The 25,949-nt window shown below is 45.0% G+C and overlaps 1 protein-coding gene and 1 pseudogene across 3 annotated transcripts in view; one reads left to right on the top strand and one right to left on the bottom strand.

Moving 5' to 3' along the window:
• CGNL1 (cingulin like 1) overlaps positions 1–25,949 on the bottom strand; it is a 177,780-nt gene that overhangs the window by 130,152 nt on the left and 21,679 nt on the right. The gene's annotated exons all lie outside the window — the stretch shown is intronic.
• LOC115897827 lies at positions 16,553–16,652 on the top strand (annotated as a pseudogene).

Here is a 25,949-nt window from a genome sequence, read left to right as displayed (position 1 = left end):
GCTGTCAGACTAAAAAGAATCTAACTGCATTAAAAATTATATGAAACAACTTCACTCAAGGAGGTGATAGAAAAACGTGCTGACCGAAATAACTCCAGAAATGAGTGGAATCTGTAAGACCAAAGGCAAAGGTACTATACATAAGTATTTCACTATAGTTGATAAAGTTGTTTCCCGTAGAGGAATGCATTAACGAATCCGAAACCACTATATGTGTATACTGGAATTGAACAATTAAGTAAATAGATGCCAGGTGGTGGGAGCCTCCTTACTGCTGGAGAAGTTATAGACATGCAAGGGGAGGAGGTTAGAATGACCCATGTGGTAATTGATTCAAGTGGAGACATCAGTATGAACTCATGTTTCATCTGATATGTAGATGGTTACATACAGGAATATTTATAAATATGTCTATATACACAGGCTAGTGTACACATCTATGTTTTCTTGCTTTCTCAGCTAAGAGCACCTAGAAGCAACAGTACTCCAGTATGAATGAGTACTTAGCACCCAAATCTTAGTCTCTAATACCAATAAGTTCTGCAATAAAAGGAAGCAGGGTTCTTTGAATAAATGGCTTATTATTCTAAGACTAGGGCAGGAAATATACAAGATGAGCCTGGAGTATCCTATAGTGCCAGAAATTAAACAAGTACTTAAAAAAGGAACCAAAATTACCCACAATGATTAAGGTACACAGGAGTCAACTAAAAGATCTCCCAATGGCCCAAAAAATAAAGTAGTATTGGATAACTCAAAGTATAAAATATCCATGAATCCACATTTATGACTAAATAAATACATACATGGAGAAGAGCAGACAACTTGCCCATGCAGAATTCCAAATAATTTATTTAGATAACCTGCCCCAGAGGACAGAGAACATAACTCCTTACTTCTTATGTGTGGGCTGCACATAATGACTTCCTCCCAGAAGCTACAGGATAGAAAGGGGGGAAAAGAATAATTTCACAGTGGAGAAACCTGGCAGACACTAACTGAGCCAGGCACAAGCTTTATTAAGATCAATATCAGTAGTGATAAGTCATGTTGATATGTCCTTTGATGAGAAGGGCACTTTATCTCTGTGGTCTTCTTCCGAATGCCCCTAATCCTAGTCTAATCATGAGAAAAATATCGGACAAATTCCAATCCTAGCAAATACCCAACCTTCAAAACCATCAAGGTCATCAAAAACAAGGAACATCTCAAACCATCACAGCCAAGACATGATAACTAAATGTAGTATCCTGGATGGGATCAGGGAACAGAAAAAGGACATTAAATAAAACTAAGAAAATCAGGATAGTGTGGACTCTAGCTAATAATAACTTATCAAAAATGTTTCATTAATTATGGCAAACCAAATGTTTGATATTGATAATAGGGGAAACTGGGTGTAGTTTCTGTACGATCTTTGCAATTTCCTTATCAATCTAAAGCTATTCTAAAATTAAAGGGTCTTTTTTTAAGCAATGTCAAGAAAAGGAAGGCACCAGGCAGTGAAACCCACTGATGTAGTCAGTGTGGTCACTCCAGTGCTGCACAGGCAACTCCTGACTCACCTGCCACCTCTGGCATGTCGGGCGGCCAGCACAGAGAAACACATCATTCAGTAGGTCATTGGGCACAGATGCTGGTCAGGTCTCAGAACACTGCTCTCAGATTATACCTCTGCCAGGAAGAACAGGGCAAACATCTCCCTGGGCCAGTGAACACAGAGCTTCACATGACAGGTACATAAAGAGAAGCCCAGCAAGTCTCCAAGCTCAAGGGACTAGACAAGGTAGGGTATGAATATGAGCTATGTGGTGATAATTTATGAGCTGTGGACAGCTTCCCACAAACCAATGAGTAGACCTAGAGGACTAAAAAACCGCAAACTGCCATCTTATGGAAGGAAGAAGGAGCAAGCAGAGAGCTGGGCAACCATGGTAGACTGACCTTCCCCAGAAAACATGCTTCTCCAAGACAGACATGATAATTGGATGGAAAACAGAAGAACTGATGTTAGTCACAGAGCAGAATGGGAGAAACCAAATAGGAGAAAAAAAAGGAGAAACAGAAAGGGATTGAGAGCAAGAAATGAGTACCAAAAAATGAGATATGAGACGGAGGCAATTACATGGAACAAGATATTCATTACACTTGTTTAGCCATAGGAAGCCACAGTGGCAGGAAACACAGACTGGGGTGTTATTGTGGCTGAAAATAAGGGGTAGCCAAGTTAAAACGCTCTTAATAAGCACCACCTGAGAACCCAGCATCCCTGGCCCACAGGCAAGAAGCCTCCTCTCCTCCCCAGCAATACCTCTTCCCAGCTTCTCCTCTCTTGCAAATGCTTCCTCCTTAACCAGCCACCTAGGTGTCTCTGATGGTGTCCCCAACATCTCAGACAACTTGGTCAGACAACTTGGACTGCTGCTTCTACTACGAACCGCCAAAGGCTCAAGCCACCTCCGCCCCTGTTCGTATGTAAAGCCAGTGCTGTCAAAGCTCTGAGCCACTTAGCTGAAGACAGTGTCTGCCACCCAGTGACAAAGAACCAATCCAGAGACCCACCAAATACCCAGGAAACACCTCCCTAGACCCCTTCCCATCACCCCTCCTTCACAGCAGCTGCATTTTCACATTTAGATGATTTTTGTTTTAATTAATATTTGTCTCCGTTATCCATTTGTAAGATCCATGAGAACACAGGCTATATTGGCTTTTGTTCACCTTTCCCCCCCCCCATATATCTGGCATAATGCAATTGTTTATGAATTGAATGAATAAATGAATGAGAGAGACTCCTTTTCACCAGCAATCTGGAATCCCCAGAAGGAAAAAAAAAAAAAAAAAAAAAAAAGCAGCACTATTTCAATTCTGAGTGACTAATGTAGAGTTTGACGTTGGAGTCAGTTTACCCATAGAAATGGCAGTATAGGCTGGGTGCAGTGGCTAATGCCTATAATCCCAGCATTTTAGGAGGCCAAGGCAGGTGGATCACCTGAGGCCAGGAGTTCAAGACCAGCCTGGCCAACATGGCAAACCTCATCTCTACTAAAAATACAAAAGTGAGCTGGGTGTGGTGGCGCACGCCTGTCATCCCAGCTACTGAGGAGGCTGAGGCATGAGAATTGCTTGAACCCAGGAGATGGAGGCTGCAGTGAGCTGAGATCCCACCACTGCACTCCAGCCTGGGTAAGAACAAAAAAGAAGAAAGAAAAAAGAGGAGAGGAGAGGGCTGGGCACGGTGGCTCAAGCCTGTAATCCCAGCACTTTGGGAGGCCGAGACGGGCGGATCACGAGGTCAGGAGATCGAGACCATCCTGGCTAATACGGTGAAACCCCGTCTCTACTAAAAAATACAAAAAACTAGCCGGGCGAGGTGGCAGGCGCCTGTAGTCCCAGCTACTTGGGAGGCTGAGGCAGGAGAATAGCGTGAACCCGGCGGGGGAGCTTGCAGTGAGCTGAGATCCGGCCACTGCACTCCAGCCTGGGCGACACAGCGAGACTCCGTCTCAAAAAAAAAAAAAAAAAAAGAAAGAGGAGAGGAGAGGAGGGGAAGGGAAGGGAGGGGAAGGGAGGGGAGGGGAAGGGAAGGGAAGGGAGGGGAAGGGAGGGGAAGGGAAGGGAAGGGAGGGGAGGGGAAGGGAGGGGAGGGGAAGGGAGGGGAGGGGAGGGGAGGGGAGGGGAGGGGAAGGGAGGGGAGGGGAGGGGAGGGAGAAAGGGCAGTATAAACAATGATTAGGTATTTGGTGCTATTAAACAAACTAGATATGTAATGGTGTAGTAATAAATAATACTGAGCATTCATTGTGCATTTACCAAGTGCTAAGTACTATGTTAAACACCTTATATGCACTATTCAGCAACCCTGCCAGGTAAGTATTAATTATCACCATTTTGCAGGTGAAGCAACTGAGGCTCAGTGGTTAAATCATTTGCCCAAGGTCACCAGATAGAGCAGAACCAGAAGTCATCAAGGCCTGACTGAGTCCAAAGACCATTCTCTTCATGACTCCAGAGTTCAGCTATACAACAGCTACTATTGTAGCTGAACTCTGGAATAGATGTTGGTTGGGGGCTTGGAACCTAACCACCATTTATGACACTGAATCCTCAGGAAGATGCATCCTAACTCCAAACAATCAATTAACTGCAAAATAAGCTTTTAGAACTCATCTGGTTTGTAGGTTGGGGACCACCTGCAGAGGATTATGAAGAGAAAGGAGGTTGAGGATGTGGTTTCCAGGTAACCAATCCTCCAGCATTGACTGAGCATCTGTGTGTGAATCCCAGCGGTAGAGACAAGTTCGCAGGACACTGTGATACCAAGTGCCTTCTGAGAGCAGCACGCCAGTCTGTAGGCTTTCCTGGAACACAGAAGCAAAACGACTGCAGGCAGCTGTAGGCCCAGACACCAAGAAGGCTATCTTAACAGCAGGGATAGAGGGGTCATGAGAGGATGCTGGCTTCAGTAGAAGGAAGAGCAGGATGCAAAGGTCTAGCCAGGGCTCTTAGAGGAAAATGCGAGTGTTCCTGATGACTTTGAAGAGGTGGTGAGCTGGGGTTCCAACAGCACTGGGAACAGAAACATCTTCTGCCTAAACAAGCAGTGAGAGCAAGTTACCATCCCGCAACTCTGAACAAAAAAAAAGAGAATGATCGGTTTCCAACTTCACATGTAAAGAGCTTGGAAGTTGTTACTCTCATCCTTACAATTAAAAAAGAAAAAAAGCTGAGCAAATCGAAGAGGGGGTGGCTGCTTCAAGGGGCTAACACAGGGACTAAAAGAGATCAGGAATGTGTAAGTACATTTTCAATTGCAGTACACTCAAGAACTAGAAGGCATCAAAACCATATTTCTGTGGGTTTTTTCAATCTAATCTCTGATATGTGAGGACTACAGAGACAACAGTAGCTCAGTCTCAGAGAGCAGGTGCACTCACAGCACAGAGGCCCCAGAGCAGGGATCCCACAGCCGGCGAAGGGACACTCAGGGAAGCAGCCACCATCACTAATCCCACTGGATGTTCACTGGGAGAAAATCAGAAGAGACTATCCTTGTTCCGTTTTCTGGCAGGGCTACTACAGAAGAAGCCCAGAGAACCGTAATCATGCAGCTGGATTTCTGAAAGGCATCATCAGCTTTCCCTTGGGGGCTTTGGTTCCACGGACATTTACCAAGAGCACGCTCTACACTGGGCCCATGCCAGGCACTGAGGGAGACAAGAGTGATGGAGAATGCATGAAGGCAGGAACAACCCTGCCTCCAAATGGGGCTCAGAGATAGCTGGGGAACTCATTACTGCAAGAGGGTGGGTAGAATCTGGAAGGCTTTAAGGGAAGGAATCTTTATGCAATTTAATGGCTTAAAATGATACAAATAATCAAGGGGCAACAGGGCTGCATTCCTCATTTTAGGGAGACTCTGTCTCCTTGCCTCTTCCTGCTTCTAGAGGCCACCTGCATTTCTCAGCTCTTGGTCCCTTCCTCCATCTTCAACGCCAGCAGCGTAGCATCTTCTCTGGCTTTGCTTCTGTTATCACATCTCCTTCTTGGATTCCAACTTCCGTGCCTCCCTCTCTGCCGTATAAGGACTCTTGTGATTATCCTAAATAATCCAGGATTATCTCCCCAGCTCAAGGTCCTTAAATTAAGCATATCCTTTTTGCTGCGCAAGATGGCATAGTCACAGATTCCAGGATTAGGATGTGGGCATCTTTGGAGATACACTGTTCTGCCTGTCATGTAGATGGAAGAGTCAGCCTCCAGGAAAGAAAGAAAAAGGACTTAAACGTTCAGATGGAAGCTGGGATGAGATAAAGAGATGTATTTGTTTTCAGCTTTCCCAGTTCTAACTTCCCAAGGCTGCTGCCTCCTGCCATGAGTTCCATAAGACACCATTCATCTGCTCCGTCAAACGCCCCAGAAGATTCTTCACTGTGCCTTTACCCAAAACCACACAACCACTTAATGGTGGAATGGGATTTATGCCCATTCTCTCTCACCCCCAAAGCCTGTGTCCTTAACCACTAGAACTTCGGCAACATAGACAATGCAATATATGAGAGTTTAGGAATCAAACAGATGCGTAGGCTGGAATCATGGATCAAGTCTAAGAAAAATGAAGTTTAATAAGGAGAATCTAAAGCCCCTCACCCTAACCTGGGCCTAAGAAACAATCATTTGATTGTAGGGTGGATGAGACGTGAAAGCAAATCTTGGTTTTGGTGGGTTGTTTTTGTTGATTTGTTGTTTGTTGTCATTGTTGTTTTGGTTTTAAAAAGGTGTGAGATGATTGGCAAATACCACAGTGACCTCTGGAAACAATATATCGAGTTTCAACAGGGCAGGGCAGTTAACTACACTGCAGACTCCCCTTGAGCCCAGAACAACTCCACGCACCTGTCTCAGAAGCCTGTCTCTTCACCTAAGTACTGTTCCTCACCGCACTCACCTCTATGCTTATCTTTGGTGTGATTATCTCGATTTTTCTCTGTATACATAAAGGGATGACTGAGGTTACTGAGTAAATATGAGATGGGATCCTCGACTCTCGGATTTGCAAGAAACCTGCCCTTATTGCGGGGCTGACATTAGATTCCCTTTTCAAATCTGCCTGTGATGGATGGCCAGTCTTGTTTGCCTTCCTCAGAGCCTCCGAGGAACATGCAGGGAGCCCGAAGGATGAAGGGGCCACCGGCCCAGCAGCCCCCTTAGCAAAGGGAACCTGCTGGTGCTGCTGTCAGCTCCCTGCCCAGCTGACATAGGCAGCCCCCTCTGCTTGAGGCTGATCAGCAAGAGTCTGGTATACAAAAAACAGCAGCCAGATTGTATTACATCCAGATCACTTTAGTAAACCTTCTCTTCACATAGTGCCTTCAAGTCACTTGAGGCTTTTTTAAGACTTTCCGTTTCTGCTAGAATATTACAAGTGACTTCATGAGATCCACAGCCCTGAGTACTACAACACAGCTCATGTGACTGCAAATGGGGCACTGGAGGCATCTCCTTGAAAGAGCCACAGAAAGTTCCCTGTAAAACTGATGCCAATGCTCGGGGGTGAAAAGGCCAAGCAGGTGCCCTGTGGCGGCCAAGCAGGCCCGATGGTAGAGAACCCCCACAAAAATCTACCCAGCAATACGGTCGTCAAAAAGGTCACGAGGGATCAGAAAGTGTTTGATCTACTTTTTATCACTGAATGAGGGTATGGGAAGAAACCTAGTTAGCTATGCGTATCCTCTAAGTAAAATTTCTGTTAATTTTTTAAAAGAAAAGAGAGAAAAGAAAGAGTGGCCAGGAAAGAGTGGTTTCCACACTGAGATGCTGGCCGGTGTACGTACAGTGGCTCATGCCTGTAATCTCAACACTTTGGGAGGCCGAGACAGATGGATCGCCTGAGCCCAAGGTTTCAGACTAGCCTGGGCAACCCCTGGGAGCAACCCCTGGGCAAAACCCCGTCTCTACAAAAAATACAAACATTAGCCAGGGATGGTGTTGCACACCTTGTAGTCTCATCTCCTCAGGAGGCTGAGCTGGGAGGATGGCTTGAGCCCAGGAGGTCGTGGCTGCAGTGAGTCATGATTGACCATGCCACTGTACTCCAGCCTAGACCACAGAGCAAGAAACTGTCTCAAAAAAAAAAAAAAAAAGGAAAGAAAGAAAAAGAAAAAGAAGAAGGTCAGGTGTGGTGGCTCACGCCCTAATTCCAGCACTTTGGGAGGCCAAGGTAGGCAGATCACAGGGCCAGGAGTTCAAGACCAGCCTGGTCAACATGGTGAAACCCCATCTCTACGAAAACTACAAAAATTAGCTGGGCGTGGTGGCGCACACCTGTAATCCCAGCTACTCAGGAGGCTGCAGCAGGAGAATCGCTTGAACCTGGGAGGCGGAGGTTGCAGTGAGCCGAGATCACACCACTGCACTCCAGCCTGGGCGACAGAGTGAGAGTCCATCTCAAAAAGAAAAAAAAAGAAACTGAGATACGAAGAGATGGCACTGGGTACAGAAGGAGGGGAGCAGAGCTGGAAACACGATGAACTCTCATCACACATGAATACCAGAATGGTTGTCATGTAAAAAGGAGATTAAACTTGGTCTGTGTGACTCCAAAGGTTAGAACAATGAACACAGAGTAGACGTGCCAGGGACACAAACTCCACTTCAATCGAAAGGGGGAAATCAGCTTTCTCACAGAGATGCGTCAAGACAAACCAGGCTGTTTCAGGAGACAATGAGATCCCCCATGAGTTGGAGGAAGGCAAACAGGGCCTGGCTATCCATTCACAGGCAGGTTTGAGAAAGGAGTCCCGCATCAGCCAGGTTCCTGGGAGATGTGAGAATCAAAGATGCCATCTCATATTTACTCAGTCAACAATCATCCCTTAACAGATACAGAGAACATCAAGATAATCACACCAAAGAGGCCAGAGGGGAGCACAGTGAGGAACAGCATTTAAGAGAAAAGAGGACACACAGCCACCACAGAACAAAGGATTTTCTCCAGATCTTATCCATGTTTTATCTGTACAGAAAAGGTCTTGAGGATAAAAGGTTCCCTGATGGAGTGAAGCTGCCTCCATCTGCAGCTAGGATGAGGGTAGTTCGGGCCACCCACTAACATCCACAGCCTATGAAACTCCAGCCTGGGCCAGAAATAAACGAGAATCTCAGGAGTGACTTTCAGGCACATCACCAACACCCGTCTGATGCCAATACAAACTCTCCAAACTGTCATCAGCTGGTTGCCCTCTTGGCAGAGGAAGGAAGTCAACCCAAACCTGCCCCAAAAGGAAACCTGGGAATGTCACACAACAGGAGGCTCTGAACGTTAGCAGGGCTTTGAATGCTAGATAATCGACAGCAAACACAGAAAATATGAGCGCTGATGGAATTTTCCAAGAAGTATTTGATGCTCTTGTTTAAAATAAGTAACCTTCCAGGACCAGGAAAGGGGTGGAAGACAGCACCAAGGCTCTCAGCGAAGTTTTGTAAGATATTAAGAAGCTCTATACAGCAGCTGAGCCAAAGGTCAATGGAATTCTCCACATCAAAAGAGAACGAAAAAAAAAAACTAGTGAGATCTCGGCCAGGTATGGTGGCTCACGCCTGTAATCCCAGCACTTTGGGAGGCCGAGGTGGGTGGATCACCTGAAGTCAAGAGTTCGAGACCAGACTGGCCAAAATGGTGAAACCCCATCTCTACTAAAAATACAAAAAAACTAGCCTGGCATGGGGGCGGGCACCTGTAATCCCAGATACTTGGGAGGCTGAAGCATGAGAATTGCCTGAACCTGGTAGGTGGAGGTTGCAGTGAGCTGAGACTGCACCATTGCACTCCAGCCTCAGTGACACAGCAAGGCTCTGTCTCAGAAGAAGAAGGAGGAGGAAGAGGAGGGGGAAGAGGAGGAGGGGGAGGAGGAGAAGGGGGAGGAGGAGAAGGGGGAGGAGGAGGAAGGGGAGGAGGAGGAGGGGGAGGAGGAGGAGGGGGAGGAGGAGGGGAAGGAGGAGGAGGGGGAGGAGGAGGGGGAGGAGGAGGAGGGGGAGGTAGAGGAAGAGAAGAAGAATAAGGAGGAGGAGGGGGGAGGAGGAGGAGAGGGGGAGGGGGAGAAGAAGAATAAGGAGGAGGAGGAGGGGGAGGAGGAGGAGGAGGAAGAAGAAGAGGAGGAGGAGGAGGAAGAAGAGGAAGAAGAAAACTAGCGGGATCTGGACAGTGTATGACACAAATATCAGAAGAGCTAAACTGCAAGTTCCCTTAGGACAAGAACAACCAGATCTGGTTTTGACTCCCCAGAGAGAGCACGGCTGGTATACGAGAGAACGTCCAAGTGAACAAATATCAAGCCAGCAGTGAATCCAAGAAAGGTGGAACAGGAAGGCTCTAGACAGCTGTGATGATTCCAGAGAAAATAAGCTTGTATTCTAAAAGGGAAAACTCTGAGACTGGCTCATGTCAGGGAAGTCTCTGTGTCTATAGATGGAGTCCAACATATGACACTCTTTAGTCATATTCTGATATTAAGAAAACATGGCCAATATCACCATCCAACATGGTATAAATGTAATAAATTTTAGTAAGATCCTTCAAAAGTTCTTTTTTTAAAAATGTGGTCTTTGTGGTACAGGAACAATTATGTTCTCTAAGCTGTTACAGCTTATCTTCAGATTCTTGTATGAAAACACCAACACCACATATTTATCATCTTATTTTCAAGCAAATCGGACTTTTCTCCACTCAATCTGACAAGATACAAATGTGACGAACTTCAGTCTCTTATTAAGGGTTGCATTTTATGTTTCAGCAAGAGAGAAAAGAAGCTAAAGCAACACAAATCCATCTTGATTAATAGAAGATTTGAAGGGCACTCCCTATAAGCCATGAGAGAATTAAGAGGTAGAAGTTCAGCATTTTGAAAAACCAGTGAAGCCAATAATATAGCCTCAGATATTATAGACCGAATTTATTTGTTCTCTCTCTCAATTGTTGTTACTGGACCCCTTCATACTCACTCCTCCCTCCCCACTCCACACACGTACACATGTTGGGACCACACAGACAGTCAAAATGCCCGCCTAGAGAGAGGTGGTGATGGGAAGGCTTCCAGAACACTCTACCATCTGCTGACGTAGCCAGCGACATGGAGTAGAAGAGGGGAGAGAAGATGGCAATCAGTCCTAGGGATCAAGCCTCATTTAGATCAGAAGGCCAAGGGTAGGAAATAAAGCCCAACAGTGGTATAAACCATCCTCCATATCAACTAAGGAACTAGGGTTTACTGAGGAGCTATCATGAGTCAGGTACTGTTTTGTGCACTTTGCCTAGGTTCACATTTAATCTTCTTAATGACATGTAAAATGAGAAAACTGAAGGACAAGGACTTCAAGTAATTTGATTGTGAAGCTGGACAGCTGACAGACCTGGGATCCTGACGAAGTCTGTCTCACTCCACAGTCCTCTCTTGCTTCCTTTCCTAGACCAGGCTACCTCTAGCCTGGTCCTCATGCTGCAAATGATCCCCTCAACTAAGACAGGATTCCACTTCCTCAAAGAGGTGAGTTCTCACTGGTCAGGACCCCAAACCATCTCGGTTGAAGTACCTTCTGGGCTAACAGCTTGTGCCTTTAATCTTCCAGAATGGAAGGATCGTTGCCATCTGTCAGGCTCGGAAAAGGCGAGGTCCTCACACTAGGCATCAGATGAAGACACTCTGCAGAGAAATTCCTGTTCATCATTCCCTTCCCACTTGACTTTTCAAACCAAGCAGCAGTTTCATTGGACTTATTTCTCTACTTTTTGCTTGTAAGAACTCCTCTCTGGTTAGACTCAACTTAGAACTTCTACTCTTGTTTTAGCACCTTCCAAATGTCTAAAAGTCCTAACAGTCCCAGGCCCACTTGACTCTTCCTAAGAGCTCCTGACTTACATGGTACATGGAATCAGAGTCAACTCCATGCCCTCTCAGGACTTGCAAGCATCCTACCTTCTCCCTCTGCCTTTCACATCACATCAGTTAGTGAATGCTTCCTGTTGATCCTGCCTCCTGAAACCTCTCAGCCATACTTCTCCACCCCACACCATGGCCCTAATTACAGCAATATGCATATCTCGACTGGATTACAGCCTTGGCTTTCTAAGTTGACCCTCAGCCTTCAGGCTTGTTTTCCTCCAACCCATTCTCCCCATGGCCACTGTGATCTTTTCAAATTTGTACTTCAGCCTAAAAAGTACTCAGTGGTTTCTTTCTTCTTTTGCTTTCAGGATAAAAACACAAGCTCCTCAGCATGGAATTCAAGACCAGGCCCCGGACGTCTCCAGCCCGTGTGCCTCCCCTGTGCATGCTCTGCACCTACTCACATGTCTCCAAATGCACAGAGCCCCTCTGCTTCCTGAGCTTGCCAGCCCACTTTCCTCAGGCCTTACCTTGCTGACTCTCCCCTGGACCAGATTTCAGACCTTTTGTTCCCTCAGCACAAACAAACACACACACACACACACCCCTAGTGCTGGCCTCAGCCCAACCAAACACCAAGATTGTCCCTTAACTTATCAACTTGCCCACTGCAGATGGCGAGCTCCTGGAAGGCTGAGCTGCAGCCTTAATCTCCGCGGTGGTTAGTTCCTAATGTCCTCAATGAATGCACACATGCCTGAGGGTAGGAAGTCAAAAGGTTGTGTGTGTGTGTGTGTGTGTGTGTGTGTGTGTGTGTGAGAGAGAGAGAGAGAGAGAGAGAGAGAGAGAGAGAGAGAGAGAGAGAGAGAGAGAGAGAGAGAGAGTGTGTCTCACTGTTTCGCCCAGGCTGGAGTGCAGTGGCACCATCTTGGCTCACTGCAACCTCCACCTCCCAAGTTCAAGCAATTATCCTGCCTCAGCGTCCCAAGTAGCTGGGATTACAGGCACGCACCACCACACCCAGCTAATTTTTTTGTATTTTTAGTAGAGACAGGTTTCACCATGTTGGCCAGGCTGGTCATTAACTCCTGACCTCAAGTCATCCATCCACCTGCCTCAGCCTCCCAAAGTGCTGGGATTACAGGCGTGAACCACTGGGTCTGGCCTAAAGGCAATTTCAAGAGCATACCTCTTTATAAAGAGGGTGTCTATGAACCCCTGCACTGATTGATAAAAAAAAAAAAAAAAAACACTAATGAACTGGGTGCATGTGCAGGCCTGTAGTCCCAGCTACTCGGGAGGCCAAGGTGGGAAGACTGCTTGAGGCCAGGAGTTTAAGAACAGCCTGGGCAACATAGGGAGACCTCATCTCTAAAAAAACTAAACTAAAATTACATTAAATTATGTTATCCCAGAAAAGTGCACTAATATTCAGAGGTTTGGCTCTGGGAAAACTGTCCAAACTTTGCTTTGGGGCTTAAAAGTCGCATTCTTGAATAATCGATTCTTCGATTCCAAAAGGCTTACCTGGGCAGTGCACATGTGTGGAAAGATTCATCTCTGAGTGAGGCATTCAAGATAAGGATGTCTATCAAAGGAAGTGACTTCTGTGTATGAATGTGTGTGTTCATCATCCTTGAGGTCTGGAGCCCCTGAGAAACCTAACTCTGTTTTCCCGTTACCAAAATAAACACAACAGTGTGCTCTGCTTTCGGCTGTTTATGGGAAATGGCTTCGTGGGATAGACGATTTTCTTCCTAAGCATCCTACTTTCTGCAAGATTTCAGCAGGACACAGATATTTAGTCAGGTCACTTAACTCCTAACTTCCATTGCACCCTCTCACCTCCACATATTTTGAAATTACCAAAGAGAGTAATTTTTTCTGCTGGGCATGGCTGAGGTGGGTGGTTCACCTGAGGTCAGGAGTTTGAGACCAGCCTGGCCAACATGGTGAAACCTCGTCTCTACTAAAAATACAAAGATTAGCTGGGCGTGGTGTGGGCACCTGTAATCCCAGCTACTCAGGAGGTGGAGGCAAGAGAATCACTTGAACCTAAAAGGTGGAGGTTGCAGTGAACCAAGATCATGCCACTATACTCCAGCCTGGGCAACACGAGTGAAACTCTATCTCAAAAAAAAAAAAAATTTTTAGAGTAATTTTTTCTAATACTTTCAGATATGGAACAAATTGTCAAGCCCCACCACCCTGCCTTTTTTCTGAGACAGGGTCTCACTCTGTCGCCCAGGCCGAAATAGTATGGTGGCACAATCACAGTTCACTGCAGCCTCAATTTCCCAAGGTCAAGTGACCCTCCTGCCTCAGCCTCCCAAGTAGCTGAGACTACAAGCGTGCATCCCACACCTGGCTATTTTTAATTTTTTGTTGTCGTTGAGACAGGGTGTCACTATGTTGCCTAGGCTGGTCTCAAACTCCTGGTCTCAAGCAGTCCTCCCCTCTCATCCTCCCAAACTGCAGGAATTTCAAGCACAAGCCACTGTGCCTGGCAAAACCTATTTTTTCACAATTATTTCTTTAAACATTTTTTTGAGTAAGAATAGAAGTAATTCACAAAACAAGACAGATGAGGAGTCTTTTTTCTCAGCATATTTACTAAAAACAAAGAAAGGAGGCCGGGCGCGGTGGCTCACGCCTGTAATCCCAGCACTTTGGGAGGCTGAGGTGGGCGGATCACGAGGTCAGGAGATCGAGACCATCCTGGCTAACACGGTGAAAACCATCTTTACTAAAAATACAAAAAAATTAGCCAGGCGTGGTGGCGGGTGCCTGTAGTCCCAGCTACTGGGGAGGCTGAGGCAGGAGAATAGCGTGAACCCAGGAGGCAGAGCTTGCAGTGAGCCAAGATCGTGCCATTGCACTCCAGCCTGGGCGACAGAGCAAAACTCCGTCTCAAAAAAAAAAAGAAAAGAAAAGAAAGAAAGGAAAAGGTGTCCAAACATCAGGTTGCTGTAAGTTATAGCAAGTCAGCCAAGACCTCTTGTAAACGCTAAAACTTAGCTCTGACCACCTTAACGGAAGGTCTTGAAATTCTTCATGTATACAGAAAGCCATTCAGGAAGCCCACCTCCTAACAGCAGGGGCTAGTGACAGGACTCCTGTCTGCAATAATCAGATGATTCAACAGTTACCAATTCTACCCCATCAGAGGGAAAACTCATGCCAAAAGAACAGATGGCCCAACCTTCCAAGTGACCTGTGAATAGATCAGGAATAAGACAATAGTCATAAATTTAAGTTAGCTTACTTAACTTAAACTGATTGTACAGGTCAACTAGTACAGTAAGCACTAGTATTTGGTAAGCACTCAGTATTTTGATAAATACATTCAGGAAAAAATTTTTTATTTCAGATTGCATTCAGAGCCCAGCACTAGTGATCATTGGCAATTAATTCAGTACACTCGCTAAAAATTTTTTGGATTTGTACAGTACTTATGTAAGTTTGATTACCATGCTCTCATGTGTTTGCCATTTTTAAACACAGTTTTGAGATGAGGACCCTCTAGGCCATGCCGGCGTCTGGTTTCCTGAGACACTCACTCCAGGCTTTTATTCCCATCTCAGAACCCAGTCACTACCACTTACCCTACTCTTTCTTCCACGTTACCATGCCACTGCCACTTCACAGGATTGCAGAATAAATTCCACAGAAAGTTCTAGGCCACTTCACTAGGCTCCTAGCTGAGCCACTCACCTCCACCCTTCTCAGAACCCTTAATTGGCTTCTACCTCCCATCAGAAGAAAACTCTTAGGCCGGCCTGCAAAGTCCAGCATGCTTTGCCCTCCTCTTAGAACCGCCATCCTCATTCCCTCCTCTAGCTATTCTGGCTTCCTTGCTGCTACCAGAACACACAGAGCAGCCTCCTGCCCTTACGCCTTATGCCTTAAGGCCTTCAGCATCCCTGTCCTATCTTCCCCGTGCCCTTCCCCCAGGCAGCCGTGCTCTGGAGGCTCCTTCAGGTCTCAGCCTCGTGTTGCTTATCAGAGAAATCCTCCTGGACCATCTCGTAGAAAAGGCCTTGCCAACAGGTAGGATTCTCTCCGCCCCATCCGCACCTTCCAGCTCATCTGGCCACACTCTTCCTCTTAGCGCTCCTCCCCCACTGATGCGCCTCACCTATGTGTTTAGTGGGATTTTCTCTGCCTCTGCTTTGCTTCGTGCTGTATCCTTAGGGTGAAAGTAGGGCCTGGCCCACAGGGGGCACTTGGTATTAAGTGAATAAAAAGCATTCATTTGTATTAAACGTTAAGTTGTAGGCCCACTAGGTTAAAAAAAAAAAAAAAAGAAAGAAAGAAAAGGTCTATACCTTCCACGAGTGTTCCTGTCTTCTTAGAGCCCTGGGGAAAGGCTCAGAGTCTGGGCTGAGGGAGGAGGACTTTAGAAGGCACAGAAAGAGTCCTATGAATGAACTGCCTTCTCAGGGTCCACAGCCCCTCTCTGCTCCCCACTCACCAAGCTCACCACACAGCAGGAAAGAGCTGGAGATTGCAAATGACAGATCAAAGAATGTCACAGAAATTCAGGAATCTAGACAGTATTATAGCAGAAAGATTTGAAAAGAGAAAATCTGGCCGGGCACGGTGGCTCATGCCTGTAATCCCAGCTCTTTGGGAGGCTGAGGCGGGCGAATCACGAGGTCAGGAGATCAAAACCATCCTGGCTAACACGGTGACACCCGTCTGTACTAAAAATACAAAAAATTAGCCAGGCGTGGTGGCGGGCGCCTGTAGTCCCAGCTACCTGAGAGGTTGAGTTAGGAGAACGGCGTGAACCGGGAGGCGGTGAGCCGAGATTGTGCCACTGCACTCCAGCCTAGGCAACAAAGCGAGACTCTGTCTCAAAAAAAACAAAAAAAGAAAGAAAAAAAAATCTTACCCGAAGGCCGGAAAAAGCAAAGGTCACACAGAGCTCCCAAATCGGGAACAGCACCTAAGGGTAGCCCAAAGTCAACGCCAGAGTGATGGGAGGAATCAGACACCCGATTCAGAGTGTGAGACAGAAAGCAGCCCCCCTCCAGAGTAGGGAAACAATGATGTTGATGTCATCATTGACAATGGAGGCAATGGGGTGGGTGAAGTGAAAAAGGCAGTCATCATCTTAATGCCTAATCTGGACACAGCACTTTACAGTTTAGAAAGCGCCAATACAGGCTCACTTCAGCAGCACCTACACTAAAATTAAAACAACAAAGATTAGCATGTCCCTTGCACAAAGATGACATGCAAATTCATGAAGCATCTCATATTTCAAGAAAACAAACGAAAAAAGCACCAATACAAATGTGGCTTTGTTACTCCACATAAAAAGACAGTATGGTGTGCCGTACAATGATTAGCATTCCCATTTTACAGGCAAGGAAATCAAGGCTCAGAAAGGTCAAGTGATTTCTTACCCAAGATTACACAGCAAGCAAGTAGCAGAGTTGGAGCTTCAGGGGTCTTACAGCTCCAAGGACTCCCAGCCCTTGTAATCTCCCAATTCCACATGAACTTGATTCCCAAGTCCCCTCTCAACATGATTAATAGGAATTTACCCACGTTAGACTAATGACTGTTCAAAAGCAGGCTGCCCCCCTTGAGTTTCTCCAAAGATTTATTCCATGACCTCTTCACTTGGAAGAAATTTGGTGTTCTCTGAGCCTTCTTAGGGTGCGCAAAAGCTGAACTGACCAAAGAGAAGTCAAACCTAAGCCTTTTATAAAGGTTGCCTCAGGGCTCTCTGGGAACCCACAGTCAAGTAGCTGCAGAATAACTAAACAAAGCTGCCAGTGAAAGTATTTCTGTGTGAAGATGCACCCTTTGCAAAAATGTTCACTACAAGGACCCATATTTTTCAATAAGCACCTTCAACATGTCATCACCATCATTTTTCATAGAAACTTGGTTTCAGAAAACCCGTGACAGGTTCATTGAATTTATTAGAACTGCATTCTGCACTTGAAAATATCTTACATGCTATAAAACATTTTAAAAACCCCGAACGTTCATAAATCCATGAAGATGTTGTTCTGCTTTTTTCACCAGCAGGTAGACGTAAATTGAAAGAGGGGGAAAAATTTGCCCTGGTGTTTCAAGAGGTCCAAAGCTGGGCCCTTCCAAGCTCAGCAGGGAGAAGCAGGTGAGAGAAAAAAGCTACTTTCCTGGAAATACTGCCAGGCTTCCAGGTCCCTGGCTTCTGGGCTTGGTTAATAAGAACAAGCACACAGGCAGCCTTGAGAAAGGGCTGAGAAGGAAAAGACAGTTCCAGCAGTCACAATCAACACCTTGAATTGCACTGGAAGTAGATGGAAAGTCAAGTCTGACACCCAGCACTAGCCCAAGGTACTCCCTGGGCAGCAAACTCTTGGCTCTGGGCATCAGCTGGTGCTATGGGAGGCCCCTTTCCTCTGTGGAAGGCTTGGAGGGGGTCAGAGGAGGTAACTGGGCTCTGGGGCTGTGCATCTGTCCTCTAAAAGGCAGGGGCAACCCCCAGATCCAGGAAAGCAGCCAGCCCTGGGACACAGCAGGGGTGCCTCTCTAGACACGGCCATTAAAACCCACTGGACACTCCCCCGGGATGTTTCTTTCCTTCTGCACAATGTCACCTCCATCTATTTAGATTGAGTATTTTCCAGCCTGCCTCCAGCCAGCCAGATGTTGCCTTTCAAAGAGTACGTGTTTTTCTAATTATTTCCAGGAGAAGCAAATAGTCTTCAGCCACTGAGGTCTGCCATGGAATTTACTTTTCCCCACAAAGGGCTGCGGGTCAGCCTCTGCCCATTGCTCTCAGTGGGTACACAGGAGGGTAGACTCCAAATCCCTGCAGTCAATGAATCCTGTTTTGAAATAAACTCCTTGGCATCAGTAAAGAGTTAATTCGCCTCCCAGGTTTTGCATTCTGTTTTCTGGGTTTGGGAGGTGGTTTTTAACCTCATATTTCTTTGCATGGAACTTTACTGTTGTCGGGGGCGGGGAAAGCATTTTAAACACACTCCCATGCTTGCAAAAACAGTATCATTTTCTTAGCAGCAGAGTCTTGGCCCAAATGCTTCCAGGAAACCAGCACGTTGTCCTGGGCCCCAAAGAAGGGCGTTTCAACCTGGCTGATGAAGTTCAGCATGAGTCAGGGGCAGGCTGGTCTAGCCAAGACCACCATGGAGGTTGCCACTGAGCAGACAGACCCCTTTGTCAATAGCTGGCAATCAAGGCTCCTTGAAAGACTTCCCTGACATCAAGTCCTGGCAAGCACTGTGGAAAGTACAGCCTCCAAACGATAGCAAAGGATTCGATGGTGGCCTTTTCTGACATCATTTGAACCACCACCTCCAATTTCTCTAGAAGATTCAGAAAAGTGCCCACCCCTTATATTTTCATTTGAAATAATGCATGTATGCAGTTAGAATCTCCGATGTCTTCTGCCTGCTGTCTTGTCAAAATGATTCAAGCCTGTAGCCCTAAACCCCTGCACTGAGGGCTGGGAAATACCTTCCTGGGGGTGAGATGGCAAAAAACAAAAGGTCCCCAAGAGTAACTCAATCTAAGGCAGAAAAGGGCAGAGGTCAGAGCAGTTGAAGCATTTAAACTCTTTACCTCAATGCCATTGGGTACTTAACTTGTCAAACACTTACCAAGCACCTACTATGTGCAAGTCACTGCACCTTCAAGATGGTGTTGGAGACACACTGTGAAACCAACAGAGAGCAGGGGTATTCATTAGGTTAGGTTCTGCTGCATGTAATGGAAAACCCAAAATAATTTTGGCTCAACCAATAAGATAGAAGGGTGGAGGCAAGCAGTCCAGGGTTGGGATCATGGCTCTGTGGTCATTAGGGATCCAGGCTCCTTTCTTTATGCCCTACTTACTTAGAGCATGGTGTGCTAGTCCATTTGGCATTGCTGTAAAGGAATACCCGAGGCTGGGTAATTTATAAAGAAAAGAGGTTTATTTGGCTCACGGTTCTGCAGGCTGTACAAGCATGGCACCAGCATCTGCTCAGCTTCTAGTGAGGCCTCAGGAAGCTTTCACTCATGGCAGAAGGTAAAGAGGGAACAGGCATGCCACATGGCAAGAGCAGGAGCAACAGAGGTGCCAGACTCTCTTCAGCAACCAGCTGTCACATGAAATAGAACAAGAACTCACTCACTCACCATGGGGAAGGCACCAAGCCATTCATGAGGGATCTACTCCCACAACCCAAACACCTCCCACCAGGCCCCACCTCCAACATGGGGGATTACAATTCAACCTGAGATTTATAGGGGACAAAACACCCAAGCCATATCACATGGCTTCCATCTTCATGGTGACCTCATGATCCAAGATGGCTGCTGGACTTCAGCCATTGTGTCCATGTTCCAAGCAGTATGTAGAAGGACAGAGAAAAAGAAAAAGGGTACATTACCCATAGAAGTCAGTCCCTGGAACCTTTCCACAAGCCTTCGCATTTCACTTACTAGAGCTTAACTCACTAGCCCATGAACAGGAGAAGAGGAGGCTTGTAAATACTGTCTTTTGGCGTGGCACACTGTACACCCTCCAAAAAAATCAAGCTTTTGGTTACTGAAGAAGAAGAGGAGAAACAGGCACTGGATATAAAATTAGCAGTCTTTACCACAGAATGCGTAATAAGGGAATTTGAGAATGAGCCAATTTGGAGTGCTACTAAGTTCAGAAGAATTGGTAGTAGAAAAAATGATAGTTATTAAAGGATGAAGTCTCAAATGAAATTATTCTTCAAGGACAACTAAACACTTCATCAGGTTGAAGCTGTTTTGAACAATTTTCCGGAACCATCCACCTTTGAACTGAACATTCAAGGTGGTAAGGAAATGTCTTAGGCATGCTAGAACTGGGGCGCCAGCAGAGTCACTTGGGAACTTTTTAAAAATTCACATCCCTGAGACCCATTCTTGGAAATTCTGATGCATGGTTTGGAGTTGAGGCCTAAAATTCTGCATTTAGAAAAGAAAAAGGTAGCTGGGCATGGTGGCTCAATGTATACATCATCCAATTCTACTTCCAGTAATTAACTCTGACCAGAAGAATTATACACACACATCATAAGTACAAATACTTATATATGAGGTATTTATAATAGTCCAAATATCCATTAATAGAAGAGTGGCTAAATTATGACATATCTATACCAAGGAACACCAGGAAGCTATTAAAAACAACCAAAAACAATTTATATACACAGCCATAGAAAGTATCCAAATATATTGTTAAAAATACAAAAATCAGTACCAAAATAACATAGAGTAACCCCATCTCTCTAAAATAATATAAAGTTACAGAAAAATCTAAAAAAGTTTATCAAATCCTTAAAGAGTAGTTATGACTAGTGATGACAAAACAGAGTACCTTTCATTTAAATAACATTTCTGTAATGCTTCAATTTTCATTGCAAACATGCCTTTTTTTTTTTTTTAATTTGAGACAGAGTCTCACTCTGTCACCTAGGCTGGAGTACAGTGGTGCAATCCTGGCTCACTGCAACCTCTAGCTCCTAGGTTCAAGCGATTCTCCTGCCTCAGTCTCCCAAGTAGCTGGGAATACAGGCAGGCACCACCACATCTGGCTAATTTTGGTATTTTTAGTAGAGACAGGGTTTCACCAGGTTAGCAAGGCTGGTCTCCAACTCCCGACCTCAGATGATCCGCCCACTTTGGCCTCCCAAAATGCTGAGATTACAGGTGTGAGCCACCATGCCCGCACAAACATGTATTATTTTTATAATAAGACAGAAAAAAAGTGACTGGAAGCTCAAATGGGCTTTGAGCATCCAAAACTGTGTGTGCTGTGAAGCCCACCATTTTCTTTTTCGGCAACAAGCTGTCTCAAGCACAGCACCCAGCAAAAAACACAATTCAAACTCAGCTTCCTTCATACACAACTTAACACAGATGGAAGTTACAATCCTTAGTCCAAAGCCAAGTAGAAGCAACAAAAGCATGAGCTACTAACAGTATCAGTTGCAGAAAGTCACAAAAGAACCACAAAACGCAGTCATAAGAATGAGAAGAGGCTGGGTGCAATGGCTCACGCCTATAATCCCAGCACTTTGAGAGGCTGAGACGGGCCTGAGGTCAGGAGTTCAAGACCAGCCTGGCCAATTATAGCAAGACCCCCATCTCTACAAACAAAAAATTTAAAACTTGGCTAGGCATGATGGTGCACACCCGTACTCCCAACTACTCGAGGGGCTGAGGTAGGAAGATCGCTTGAGCCCAGGAGTTTGAAGCTGCAGTTAGCTATGATTATGCCACTGAACTCCCGCTTTGGTGACAGAGTGAGACCCCATAAAAAAAAAAAAAAAGGCATTAGAAATACGGCAATTTCTACAGCTATACAGTATAGGAACAAGAAGACTTACACACCTAGAGCCTCTAAGGATATCTCCAAGTAACAAACAAGATTAATAAGAATGAAAATAGTGAGTTTTATTTAGGGTCTAAGTTTTCATACAGATGGGGTCTCACCATGTTGCCCAGGCTGGTCTCAAACTCCTGGACTCAAGCAATCCTCCAGCCTCAGTGCTGGAGGCTCCCCTCCCAAAGTGCTAGGATTACAGGCATGAGCCCCTGCACTCGGCCTGCAATCCTCAATGGACAGAGTATGGATACTCCTGCTCTGAAGACAAAATTCAGAGATCTTTACTCATTGTCATGAAGATGTAAAATCAGAATTGTAACACTGTCCATTTCTTGTGTCTTTCTTGTGTTCTTTTTTTTTTCCTATTTTCTCCATACAGAATTTTGCTAGAAAAAAAAAAAAACAAAAAAAACTATAGATGACCTTGGTCTTCAGGTGATTAAGCATGGCTTCAAAAAACAAGATTCCACTTTTCAAAAACTAATCAACCAAAATTATGACCAATAATACAGAGTATTCAAATATGGACTACAGTTAGAATTTGGGGATTAAGGCCGGGCGCGGTGGCTCAAGCCTGTAATCCCAGCACTTTGGGAGGCCGAGACGGGCGGATCACGAGGTCAGGAGATCAAGACCATCCTGGCTAACACGGTGAAACCCCGTCTCTCCTAAAAAATACAAAAAATCCAGCCTGGCGAGGTGGCAGACGCCTGTAGTCCCAGCTACTGGGGAGGCTGAGGCAGGAGAACGGCATAAACCCGGGAGGCGGAGCTTGCAGTGAGCTGAGATCCCGCCACTGCACTCCAGCCTGGGCGACAGAGCGAGACTCCGTCTCAAAAAAAAAAAAAAAAGAATTTGGGGATTAAATTAAATATTAAAGAAGTAGTGGAATCATAGTTATTAGAGGCTAGGAAAGGTAGGGAAGAGGGGAGGATAGAAAGAAGTTGGTGAACAGATACAAAGTTACAGCTAGATAGGAGAAATAAGTTAATAATTTATTGCACATTTTCAAATAGCTAGAAGATAGAATTTCAAATGTTCACAATGCAAAGCACTGACAAATGTTTGAGGTGATGAATATATTAATTACCCTAAAGGACTTCCCTAAAAAGCCCACCTTCTATCTTACTACTTCTTCCACCCCTCTGAGCGCTTTATATATATCATAATTTAGCCAATCCTCTATTAATGATCATCACACACTGCATACATGTATCAAAATATCACTTTGTTATCCCATAAGTATGTACAATTATGTGCCAACTAAAAATAAAAGGAAAGAAGAATTTATGAGAGCAAAAATAAAATTTAAAGGGCGTAGATTTTCAAAATAATAAATTTTTTTAAAATATTCATGGTTAAACAACAAAAACACGGATTTAATGTATTTAGAGGAAACTTTGGGGCAATTTTTGTTAAAAATACAAGGCCTCTGCACCAAATGATAAAGTACTGTGTTCTCTATTCAAAATGCTGTTCCCACATGTTAATCTTCAAGTGGGTTAAAACAATAGAGGTATGTGTACCTTCCCAACAACCTGCCAGTTTGAGTAAACTCAGTTTACACCATGACTCCAGCCTGGTTTTCCAACATGATCAGTTATTATGTTTGAAAGACTGGTTTTTCTAACAACACGCTGCCACGAGGGTCCCACTTTCCCACGGTGCCAGCGTTTGCTTCTCTGGGAGCCGGAGCACACAGTACTTCCCAGCACTGCAGGACCAGGTGCGTGGCAGGCACACAATAAGGGCTGGCTTCCTTTCCCCTTTCCCTCTTCCTCCAAATAGAACAGGAAAATGGCGATATGATACAAACCGATAATACCACTTAGTCTTTCTTCCTGGGCTTCCATTCATCGTTTTCCTATTTCATTATATGGCCATCCAAAATCCCCATTAACAGTAACTTGCTTGCAGGAAACAACCCCAATTTGCATTCAAAGAACAAAAAAGGAAAGAAAAGCATATATATATATGTAAATAAAAGCGGAGGGGAAAGAGGAAAAATATACCCAAATATTAACATGTGTTTATCTTCATGATAGAACTGAAAAGTTTTTAATTTTCATCTTACACTTTTCTGTATTTTCCAAATGCTTTACAATAAGCATTTTTTTTTAATCATTACAATTAAAAGTTAAAAAAAAATTGAAATTTAAATGGTGCTAGGTGCGGTGGCTCACTCCTGTAATCCCCGCATTTTGGGAGTCCGAGGCAGGCAGATCTTGAGGTCAGGAGTTCAAGACCAGCCTGATCAACATGGTGAAACCCCGTCTCTACTAAAAATACAAAAATTAGCCAGGCATGGTGGCATGCACCTGTAATCCCAGCTATTCGGGAGGCTGAGACAGGAAAATGGCTTGAACCCAGGAGGCAGAGATTGCAGTGAGCCGAGACCACACCATTGTACTCCAGCCTGGGTGACAGAGCAAGACTCCATCTCAAAAAAAAAAAAAAGAAAAAGAAAAAGAGAGAAAGAAATTTAAGTAGTACAAGGTGTTCCGCTTCATATTCTACAAATAATAAAATAGAAGACTACATAATCAAGAAAAAAAGGCTCGTGACATGTCAAAGGACACGGGAATAACATAAAATAATCTATACCCCACAATTTAAACTATGGGAAAAAATTAAATAATAAAATTATCGTGGGGGGGCTTTCTCCTTTTTCTGGTTTCTGTAAAGTGATTCTATTACTTTTACAATTTAAAAGTTAGCTTATGAAGCACTATAAAAATTAATGTATAAAATGTACATCAAAAAATAAATAAGACATCTTAAGGACCCTGTCTTAGTAATTTGCAAGATGAGATACTGAGAGAGTTAGGATCGGGAGCATCCTAATTCAGGAGTCAGTAATACCATTTTCTCCAACACTGCCACTCCGCCAAATGGAGGCAGCCTCCACAAAGGCCTGCAGGTCCCCTGTGGGTCACAGGTTGATGGTGGAGGAGAACCGTTTTGACTGCTTCATAGCAACACTGGCTCTCTGCTTCAAGGCCAGCAATGGTTTACAAATGCCACAGACTCCAGGGCTTTTTGACCTCAGCCTACCATCACCTGTTCACTTCCCCCTGCAGGTACACGGGCTTCTGGTCTGTTCCTCCTCACATGCCTATGTTTTCTTCACCCCAGTCTCAGGTTCAATATCACCTTCCCAAAAAGGCCTTCCCTAAAAAGCCCACCTTCTATCTTCCTACCTCCTCTACCCCTCTGGGCACTTCTCACAGCTCTCCAAGGAGACATGATCCACAACACTAACCTTTGATCTTCTTGTGAAGATCAATGTAAATCAGTCCCCAGATCGTCTTTGGAAACCCCACTTCTCTTCTCATCGCTCTGGGCTTTGCTTATATCAAGGCCTAATCATTGTGTCTTGAAAGCTATGAGTTGGTGTACAGCCCGTTCCTACACTCAGCTCTGCCACACACTCACTACTTGACCTAAGCAAGTCTTTCAACATGCCTGGTGCCTGTTTCCTTACCTATAAAAAGGCGGGACTGGGCTCACTCATCCTGACAGCCCATCCCAGCTCTAACATTTCCACATTTCATGATTCAGAAATATCATGATAAAATATTCTCTCAAAACAATGTGCATGTAAACATATACACTTTTAAATCATAGCAAGAATAATTTATTACTTTATAGAATAGCAGTAATGTGCAACCTTTTGAGAAAAGTTTAACAAGTAGGTCACAGCCATCAATGCATTCTCTCATTTTCTTGCTAATCCAATGAAGATGTGTTCAAATGACACATTTGAATGGCAGAAATGTAAATACCAAAGAAACCATATGATAGGGAGAAGGGTACAGACTTCCTCTCCTACTGCTAGCTGGGCAGTCTCTGCTTCCCTTCCTCTTCTCCAGGTGAAGAACCATGGGTTCCTTGACCCTGTTACAGGAAGGAGCTCCAGCCATGTTTTCTCTCTCCCCCGAAGTAGGCCACACTCAAAGGCATGGTGATAGCTCCTCCCTTGTGTTCCTAGAATTCGTAAGAATATGGCTGTCTCCACCCAGGTGGACTAATGGTTAGTGCAGCCAGGCAGAGAACACTTTTGATAGCTTTATAGCAATATTGGCTCTCTGCTTCAAGGCCAGCAATGGTTTACAGAGACCACGGACTACAGGGCTCTTTGACCTCAGTCTACCATCACCTGTTCACTTCCTCCCTGTGGCTACATGGGCTTC

This window comes from Rhinopithecus roxellana, chromosome 5 (assembly GCF_007565055.1).
Source record: "Rhinopithecus roxellana isolate Shanxi Qingling chromosome 5, ASM756505v1, whole genome shotgun sequence".
NCBI lineage: Eukaryota > Metazoa > Chordata > Mammalia > Primates > Cercopithecidae > Rhinopithecus > Rhinopithecus roxellana.
The sequence above is the reverse complement of the archived record's forward strand: the minus strand, read 5'-3'. Positions and strand labels throughout refer to the sequence as shown.